At 38.7% G+C, this 9,890-nt stretch overlaps 1 long non-coding RNA gene across 2 annotated transcripts; it reads right to left on the bottom strand.

The window, feature by feature from the left end:
* Positions 1–1,193: 1,193 nt before the first annotated feature.
* LOC134139485 (uncharacterized) lies at positions 1,194–9,125 on the bottom strand. 2 transcript variants are annotated; one of them, XR_009958178.1, is made up of 3 exons: positions 8,066–9,125; positions 7,418–7,545; positions 1,194–3,233 (listed from the first exon to the last, which is right to left on the bottom strand). It is a non-coding gene; the product is annotated as an uncharacterized LOC134139485 (long non-coding RNA). The 2 variants fall into 2 exon arrangements; XR_009958177.1 differs by having other exon boundaries at positions 1,194–3,150.
* Positions 9,126–9,890: the final 765 nt, after the last annotated feature.

Here is a 9,890-nt window from a genome sequence, read left to right as displayed (position 1 = left end):
TCATCGTTCAGTAAAAACCAGCCACCCTTGGGATTCATTACTAAGCAAATATTCCAAACAGCTGGACAATAAAGGCTCTGCTAAATTAGGCTAATGTGATTTTACGCATAAATGAAATTATTACTCAGAAAAAAGATGACATGTTCAGCTTTCAATAGGAAGATTTAGGCTGGCTACTTTTCCATGGACCCCCAACTAAGTGACCCATAGAGCAGCACTAGTTCAGATCTTGGAAATCAACCTTTGCATGGCAGTTTGTCATCATTTCAGGGCTTGAAACTGAGTAATGAAATGTCAAGGACAGGGTAGGAAGCTTACGAGTTTTGAGCGAGAAGATGACATGAAAAAGTCATAGTAAACAACATAAGGAGAAACAAAATGAATGTAATTGCAACAGAGTTTGTTGGTGATTCAACATACCTTGTTTCAGAAGAGCTCACACTTGATCACAGTGCCTGGAAGGAACCTGGTATTCTCACTGGCCTGAAATAGTCTTACCTGAATGGGCCACCATGAAAAGTACATTTGCGGCTTAGGTTTAGGCGTGTAAGGACAAGTCCCCGTTGTCCTGAGTCAGAAGGTTAATAGCTGATGTTGCTACTTCTGGTCAGGAACAGAAGCGCTGGAGAGCACCGCGTGGCTTTTAGGGAGGCTGCCAGAATGCGACGATGATCCGTTAATAGGACAGTAATTAAGCAGACTTGTACCAGATCTTTGCCACTGGTTGGTCTCTGCGATACTTTTATTTTCATATGCATTTTATGACATGTTCTTACCAAAAAGAGCTTATCATCTGCTAAATTTGTCGGCATGAAGGGCTGAGTAAAAAGAACCGTTTCACAGAAAAGACAGACAAATGCCATCCTCAAGGGCCTAGCGCATTCAAATAAGTCAATGTTCTTTTGCCTGAGACCGCAAATGGACAAATATACAGGCCCCAAAGGAACCTAAAGCATACCACATAACCACCAAAACTGCTGGAGGCAACATTTGCCAAAATTGCAGGAATTCCTGGGAAGCCTGAGAGGGAAAAAGTGAAATGTGGTAACTAATTAAAACTTAAGACCAGAATTATAAAAGAAAGATTTTACCTAACTAACTAACAAACGTTAGGTGACAAAATGTGATAAAAGAATAGAGGTATGATTATAGAAGAAAGTAATAAAAAGCACTTCGCTACAGTTGTAGAGGACTGTTTTGCTTAGAAGACCTTGCAAAGAATTCGAGCTTATGAGGATTTTTACGGGTCAGCGAGGTTAAAATTTCGTCAATAAAAAGAATGCAGAGTGGTCAGATCTAAACAGAGATGCAGAATTCTAAGCTAGAACACAAAACTACATCATAAATAACAGGCACACTATTAAATATACACATCAAAAATTACAAAACTGCCACTACAAATAAACATTTCTATATAAATATATTTTTCTTCCATAATGTCTGTCCAAACAAACTGAAGCATATTCAAGAAGTTATCAAAACATATCTTTACGTCAAAACAACATAAATTTAGCAGAAAACTTCAAGAAAAATGAAAACATCGGGAGATGACAGCAAGAGAAATAAACCAAGGCCGTGGCAGTTTGGATGGGAAGCTGACTAAAAAAAAAAAATTCTCTCTCTTGACTAAGCTGAAACTGCTTCATAGTCAAGATTCTTGTCTTCACTGTAGCTGTTGTGACCCAAAGAATATTTCACACCAACTATTTCTTTGCAAAGATTGAAAACATTGTCATCCTTTAAGTAAAAATCTTCTAGAGAAATCCTTGCTTCACAGTATTCAGTAGAGCCACGATTTTGACCTATGTCCATATTTCTGTTATGTGGAAACATTGAAACAGTTAAAACGTCAATAAAATTCAATAAAATAATATTGAAGTCTGAAAGAGCTTACATCTTGCAGGATAAATATTACATTACTTCAGTAGTTCCCAAGATGACATCCTACCAAAAAGTGAGAACCTTTGGCTGGCATATGCATTTCTTACCTGTAATCTCCTGGAGGGAAAGGCATACTTTTAGATTGCTACTGAAATAACCTGAGCTAAGGTCATTTTATTCACATATGAATCAGAAAGAAATCATAGAGGCGCTAAAACTTCTCATTTATGTGTATCACCCTAAATGCTTTGCTTCAGCTTTCTGAATCTCTCTGTCTAGAGAAGCTCTTGCATGTTTTAACATGTAAGTTGTTACAACACGTTCAGACTCACGTAAACCACTTTTTGGTTACCGATGGAAAGACAAGAAAGTCACATTCATGCTGCAGTGAAGTACAGTCCAAAGGAGCCTTCCTGACGCTGGCAGCCAAAGCAGAGCTGGGAATTCAACCAAGTGTGCTTCGTCCTGGCGTCTAGACGTTTCTCAGAGCCAGAGGGAACAAATGCTGCTTCTTTCAACAAAACACACAACGAAAACTTCTCATCTTTATCTCAGAGCAAAGTACCAGCACACAGATATTGATAATAACATGACAAGATTTTATCTGAAGCAGTCAATTCAGTTTCCTTTCTGCCACAGGTCACGTCACTTGTGCGTAAGGGCTTGGTTTCCAGACAGCCCAGGACGTACGTGCACGCGCTGTTCTTTGCTACAGCAGTTACTATAACTTGGTTCAGCTAGATTTTTGTCAAAAAAGTCACTTTGTCAACAAATATATGGCTACCCAGAGTTTTAGCATTATAACCCACATTTGCTGGCGCACGGCGTTGTCCTGCCTTTCAATACATCCCACTACCGTTAGCAGTCTCGGCAAGGAACGTGTAAAGACAGCACATCCAGGGGGTCAAGACGTGGCAGCTGCCTTCTGCAGCTTCTTTTTCCTTCCCTCTCGCGTGTGTAGAGCCCCAAGTTTCTAAGCATGTGGGAAGTGCCGAGGAGCGACAACAAGGGCTTGTGTCTGTATTCCCCAGGCAGCAGTTTTTCTTCGGTGTACGTCACCAGGCAGACACAAAAGCTAGTACTGTCTGAGCGACCACTGCAATGGCAAACATCTACATTTTCATCGCACTGTTGACTGGCTTGAAAAATCAGTGATCAAAATGAATAGTTCACACGAGACTTTTCCATATTGTCCTTTCCTTATTGTTCTCTCCTTATTGTTCTCTTTACTTCTTGTATAATATTCCATCAGCTACATTTCAAGGAAGACTTGAAAAATAAAACAAAAGCTTAAATCCCATTGAATAAATCTCCTTTGGCTGCAGAAAAAATCCACAGTGCCTGGATTTAACCTGATAAAATAAGTGAATTTTTCAAATATGCACCTTTTTGCTTTAGTATTCGTTAATATCCTTCATTCAACAATGGTTTCATTCACAGATGTGCAAGGGGAAAGTGAATTTTAGGATTTGTTTAGACAAGAAGAGGGAGCTTATAAAGGTCATATCACGCAAAGAAAGGGCAGATGCGTCACCACGTAGTTTCACATACTACTTGCTAGGAATAGCACAGAGTAAATTATAATTCTTGGCTTTGATACAGTAAATTCCTATTCCATGCGAAACTAAGCTAATATTTGAATTTGTAGTACCAATTCCAAATACAGACAAGACACTAATCTTAACAAAGTCAAGATCTGTTCACAAATAGCAAAATAATTTATGACATGGATCTTTCTTGGTAACTATTAACTCAATTTTTGGTCAGGAGGTTAGAGAAACCAAAGCTTCTCCAGCTCCTTTATCCTTCAAGATGGATGAGGAAAAGATTGGATGAGAATAATAAATGGTTGACCATCTAAACTAGTAAAAATTCTGATCAATATCCCACCTGAAAATCCTGTTTGTCTATTCACAGGGCCACCTAGCTAAGACAAGATACTTTTACTGAGCTGGAGCTTGCCCAAAAACTTCCGAGCTTTAATGAATTATCCTGAAACATTAAATCACTCCCCTCAACATTTATCATTTTTAGAACTTTGAAATAACCCGTTTCCATTCCCTTGCAACAGGTCCTTTCGACCTCTCTTCCATTTCATAATAATGCTCGTGTACTGGGGGGCAATGGCCCGAGATTTTGCTCTGTTCCACAGTGACGAGAGTCAAGGCTCCATAAAAACCAGCCTGGCCTGCTGTTCTTTTCAAAGCTTCAGAGATACAATCTGTGTATCTGGTAACTCCCCCTGCTAATCCACTACGTGGAATCAGCAGCCCTTTAAAGTCAGTGCTTTTTCCCGTCATTGCAGTTGCTGGATGTGAGGATCTTCCATAAATTCACCTCAGGAAGTCCAGGTTAATGTTTTCAGCCATAAGGTCTACCTTTCCTATCTTGACATGCGCACTGTAAAAGTGCCTTCAACTTTCTACATGACAGTACCTCAAAACTGAACTTTTTCCAAGTGAAAAAATACCTTAGAAAACTGACTCTTCGCTATAAATATCTATTCCATATATATCAATTATCATCCTATTGTTTAGTCATTATAACACTATGAGTCCTTATAACAACAGAGAAGAAAGCCATAAAATATTTTCCTTCAAGTAGAAATGCAATTTTCCTAGAAGTGAAAATTTCAAAATCCTTAGTGCTGGTAGCAAAGGAGCATATTATAACAATTTATACTAGCTGACATTTCCTTATCTGACATGTGGATTAAAATTGTCTTAACTCTAAAGAGAAGCGGTTCTCTGTGAAAACATGTCATCATTAAAAAAATATAGCAAAATAAATTAACCTTTGTTTCAATTCTTTTCAAACATTTTCATGACATATTTCCCACTGTGAACACCTAAATCATGGTTTCAGAAGTTAAGAGTCACTATTAAGCTATAAGCCATGGAAGACAGCTTAACTTCTGTAAGAATACAATTGTGCTGAAATTTCATGAACGCTTAATTCAGAAAAAAATCTACTGAAGTTGCACTAATTATCACTTATCAGAATCCAGCATACACTCAGTTTATATACACACATATATAAACAAATTATTATTCTCTATTGTTTCTTCTGATACTCTATTGAGGATAGGTCTGTAAATGAAGGATACATTTCATTATTAGAAAGTTCTTTTTATTTTGTTTTAAATTTTTTCTAGATGTATGATCCACAAACTAATCACAAAAAGCATGTCAAAATCTGAAGCGTGAACAAGTGATTGATGATATAAGAGTAAACTAAACATAAGCATTTACCTGCAACAACTTATGGGATTAGACTAGCCAGTCTATACCATATTAAAAATTCCAGGCCCCCAATTTTCCAAATATTTACATAGCAAGGGTTACTGCTTCTGGAAGTGGAGCACAGATACCTGTGTCACCATTCATGAGCCAAATGTTCATTCATATGGGGCCCAGCTGGGCTTTCGTATAATGAAATAGTTTGCCAGGTATTTAGCTGAACTAGTTTTCAAACCTCGGGAAGTATTTTACAAGCTATATGCTGCATTTGCCACCAGACGCAAAAGGATTTTTAGATACACGAATATTTTTTAAATAATGCATAACTCTTGGCTTATCAAGATAGTACAGCCGAAAATCACTTAGGAGCTTCTGTGGTAAAACTGGAAGGGTTTAACTTTGTCGTGACAGAGAGCAGATTACATCACCAAAACATTTTAAGAACTAAATTCTCATTACCACAAAACGCGTAGAGAACAACACTCAGACAAAAGGGACCGAGCAGATGCGAGCCGCCACGTTCAAGACCTGCTGTGAGTTGGTGTGACAGCAGCAGGTCCCCCCCTAAAGCGGAGAGCCGTCAGAGGGGGCTCGGCGAAACGCAAGAGCGTTCCTGGGGAGGTACCGCTCTACGCCTGCTCTCTTCCCCCGCCCTCCCCGTTTGCCTTTGGCCGGCGGACGGCGTACAGATTAAATTCTGGGCTAACAGACCTTCGGTTTGACTGAGTAGGGGCTTCTTATGTGTTTCCCTTTGAGAAACTCTGACAGATGTGCCAGGGTGAAAGTTGGTGGAAAAAAAACCCCGTCTTTAAAACGGTGGCAGAAATATAGTCTAGACAGATAATGTCCTGTTCTTGAAAAAATACCGGAAGAAACGTTTAAAAAAATGGTAAGGTGATAAGAAACAAGCCAACACATTTTTGTTATGGACAAATTATGCCAAACAAACTATCCTTTTGTGACAGGATAACAAGTCTAAATGATAGAGAAGGATTAGCTGCCATGTCATCTTGACTTCAGTAAGACTTTCGGCATGCATTCATGTGAAATTATTGTAAACAAGCAAGGAATTTGACAGCAGGAGGTTGTACAACTGGTTGGAAATCTGGACTCAGGAGTGCTGCTGATAGAGGAACTAGAGTAATGTTAAAAAAGTATACTGATGGCTAATCCAATACTATTCAAGCACTTTCATTCATGATGCAGTGACCAAAGAAAGCTGTACTTACTTAATATCAGACAATATTAAACTGAAGAACTAAAACATTCTGGTAGGAGGAAGAGATTGCAAAATAACCCTGAGAAAGGTTAGAGAAGTGGTCCAAAATGAAGCACGGGTTGGCTGAGTGCAAAATGCATGAGTCAACTGCTCGAATAGGGCATGGGGATAACCAGTTCTGGCACCTTCTGGAGAAGACAGACAGTCACGATCGACCACATGCTGACAGTGGCGTGCAAATGAAAAAAGCTGGGGACCAAGACTAGCCCCCACAGAGGAATGGAAGAAATGCCGCTACGCAGCCAGAGGTCTGAAGAGAGTCAACAAATTGTGCACAGCTTTTGAATGTAAAAGAGATATAAGAGTACTCAAGCTTTTAGATAAGCTCAGAGTCACTAGGTCAGACAGAACAGAAAATTTAAGCATGTATCTCTCCCTGTCCTCTCATCCTTGCAGGGAAGAACATCAAATCTGGGCCTGAGTAAGAACAAACAGTGCTCACTTCCCTGTGGCCTTCTATATTTTTTTCTGCCCATCTCCAAGACCTAGGTCTCTGCTCATTTCCTCATTCTCTCAGTTTGCTTGCCTTTGCCACAGGATCCTATTTCTGTTGGGCAGCTCTCTTTCTTGCATGCTGTGTTTTGCCACCTCTCTCTGAAGTTCCACAGCACACCGGAGGTTTTGAAAAGCACTTTGATGAAATATCTGCTAAGTATTGCTTAGGCACCCACGATCATGCCTTGGAGCAGAAGGACAGACTAAGCAACGTCACAAAACTTTTCCACTTCAAATTTTGATCTGTTCCTAGCTAACACAGAGGAAAATATTAAGTCTGAAACTGGATTACACAGACGTGAAGAACACACCATATACAATAGAAAGATCAGTGATCCATTTTTAAATGGATTATTAAAAGGAGATAAAATCGCAGATGAAAGACTCATCTAAATGGGTCATGGGAGAAGAAGAGGTGGGGAGGAGAGCAAGGAAATAATGGAGTCCTTGATAAAAGACTGGACTGAAATAAACACTTTTAGTCAGAGACTATATTAATACGCAGCATCAGCTCTTGAATTACCATTTGGCTGGCACAGGAAATGTGCTGCTCCTGACTGAGTTCATGAAGAGTGTAGTTGCCTCCTTGTGATAGGGGTGCTGATCTTCAGAGGCGGTAGCATGGGTCCACATGAGCACGAAGGTCAAATTCTGCTTTGGAAGGAAAAAGGGATTGGTGAGGACCAGTACTGTAAGAGCTGAGCTTCCTATTTAATGTGATCAGGCCTTAAGGAATCTTTTTCCTTAAGAAAAAAAAAAAAAAAGGAAAAGAAAAGAAAGGAAAGAAAGAAAAACGGGAACAAGCACAGGAAGCCAGATCTCCTTCTCCCCAAAGAAGTAAGTGGTTATTTTTAAATGACTAGATGAATTATATCAGTATTTGTGGTATGACGTTCCAAGAACTTTTCAACCCTCAAGTTACACTTCCTTTCCCTCAGCAAACACACAGTAGCCATTTCCATTCCCTAGGTGGCCTTGAGAATGACACTAGTTTCATAATTCACCCTGTTTCTGAAAATTGCACAGATTTAACAAAGAATATCATTTTAAGCTAAATCTCCTATTGCAGCTAAAGTAGAGCAGAGAGGATTTTGTTCAAAAACAGCCAGTGTAGTCTTGGTGTCAGCTCCACTGGCTGCCACACCTGGAGAGGAGTGAGCAGAAGTTGTACCTGTTTATCAGCTCTCTATATCCAGTTTTCCACCTAGAGGAAGAAAACAGCAGCTCTTCTGTTCCTGTACGCAGTAATTCATGGCATTGACAGCTGAGGGTGTAGTAGTGCACTCAGCAGAAAACTTCTCGAATAAAGCAGGAATACTACAAAAAAAAAAAACTTCTCGGGAAGAGACAATATTCAAATTGCAAATACTCTCTTATGCATCTGCCAACGTATTTGATTTCAATTACTCTAAAAATTCTGTATTTTTGTTTAAAAAAATCCGTATCATTAGGTCTTTACTTGTAGAGAAGAGTTAAGAGTTCTGAAGGCATCTTACCAGAGACGACCTCCGTTTCAAGAATGGTTTTTGAAAAGAGCTGATACTCAGCTGATATATGAGAAAAGAATGGCCTAGAGTTATCTTTAGTCATTTGAAAATTTATCAGAGAAAGCTGGATCTGAGTCATTTGGGACCCTCACTGAGGCGATCTGGTTTTGCAAGAACCGCTGCTGCTTTTTTTTCAAGACTGCCGTCAGAACATCCAGCATTTCTGTACGATCTCGCACACCACACCGCTCTGGAGGAGCCTTCCTCCCTCCCTCTTCCTCCCTTTAGCTGCCATAGCAATACCTGGGGCCTCATTCTGCTCTCCTGGTGCTGAGTGACAGAACTAACACGCATTTCAGAGGAAGTCACTGCATGTGACTAGAGGCAAATTTTTAAGAGTCCAACAGAATCAAAGCTGTTGTTGGCCGTAGCGCAGCCACACTGCTCGGGTGATGTGGTTTCCAGTCAGGAGGCTCATGTTCGAATTTTCAGGTATCCTTTTCTATTTTCAAAATTACATTCATACGTCTATTTTCACTTTACTGTTTGCATGTTGTAAGTTATTCACGTTCTTTGTCACTGCACTTATAATACTAAATTACAATTTAGTAGCTCATTAGTGAGAATAATTACCAATATCTTGCCAAATAGTCTGTGTCCACTATAAATGAGACTAGCATAATTTAGAAAGGGATATTTTGCTCATAGAAGAGTATGAGAATAATTTTTGCTGTAAATAAACACCTTGCTATGGCTAGTAGTGTTTAGATGACTATAAAATGACTATAAAATGCCTCTTGTGTAATTAGGAAGCACATTTTTGTGTAATTAAGAAGATGAACGAAAATCAAACGTTTAGGGAGTGCAGGTGGTATGGCCACACTATTGTAACATAATACTTGCTGTATCTGCATCTTTTTTGTATACAACAACCATATTATGAACGGTTTAGGAAGAGTTTTTAAATTAAGACAGATAAAGAATATATTTTAACATCAGAAAGCCTAGCAAAGCATAGTCTTTAAAATAAGCAAAGCAAGAGAGCTTTTAAATTTTAAATTAAGATAGATAAAGAATATATTTTAACATCAGAAAGTCTAGCAAAGCATAGTCTTTAAAATAAGCAAAGCAAGAGAGCTAGTCAAAAAAAAAAAAAGAAATACATATATGATGTTTCCATTTTGCAATGTTCAAAGAAAATTGTTTGGGAAGTGACTTTTTTTTAAATATTAAAATGTGTTATTTTTTCCCTTTCCCATAGAATATAATAGAATTTACACATACCTAATGCTTGTTTTTTGCTGTTTGTTTATAACTTTTTTCGAGTTGAGAACATTCTGACATATTATAATGTAGCAAAGATAAAACACCAAAAAGCAAAGAAAAATGGAAAACTACCTATTTTCTTTCAGTTTTAAACACTGATAAAATATGATAGACTTTAGGATCTAAAGTCCAAATACACACACACATATGCACACACACACATACGTGGAATTCTGTCATTCT

Source organism: Rhea pennata, chromosome 4, assembly GCF_028389875.1.
Source record: "Rhea pennata isolate bPtePen1 chromosome 4, bPtePen1.pri, whole genome shotgun sequence".
Lineage (NCBI taxonomy): Eukaryota > Metazoa > Chordata > Aves > Rheiformes > Rheidae > Rhea > Rhea pennata.
Note: the sequence above shows the minus strand (reverse complement) of the source record. Positions and strands in the feature narration are given on the sequence as shown.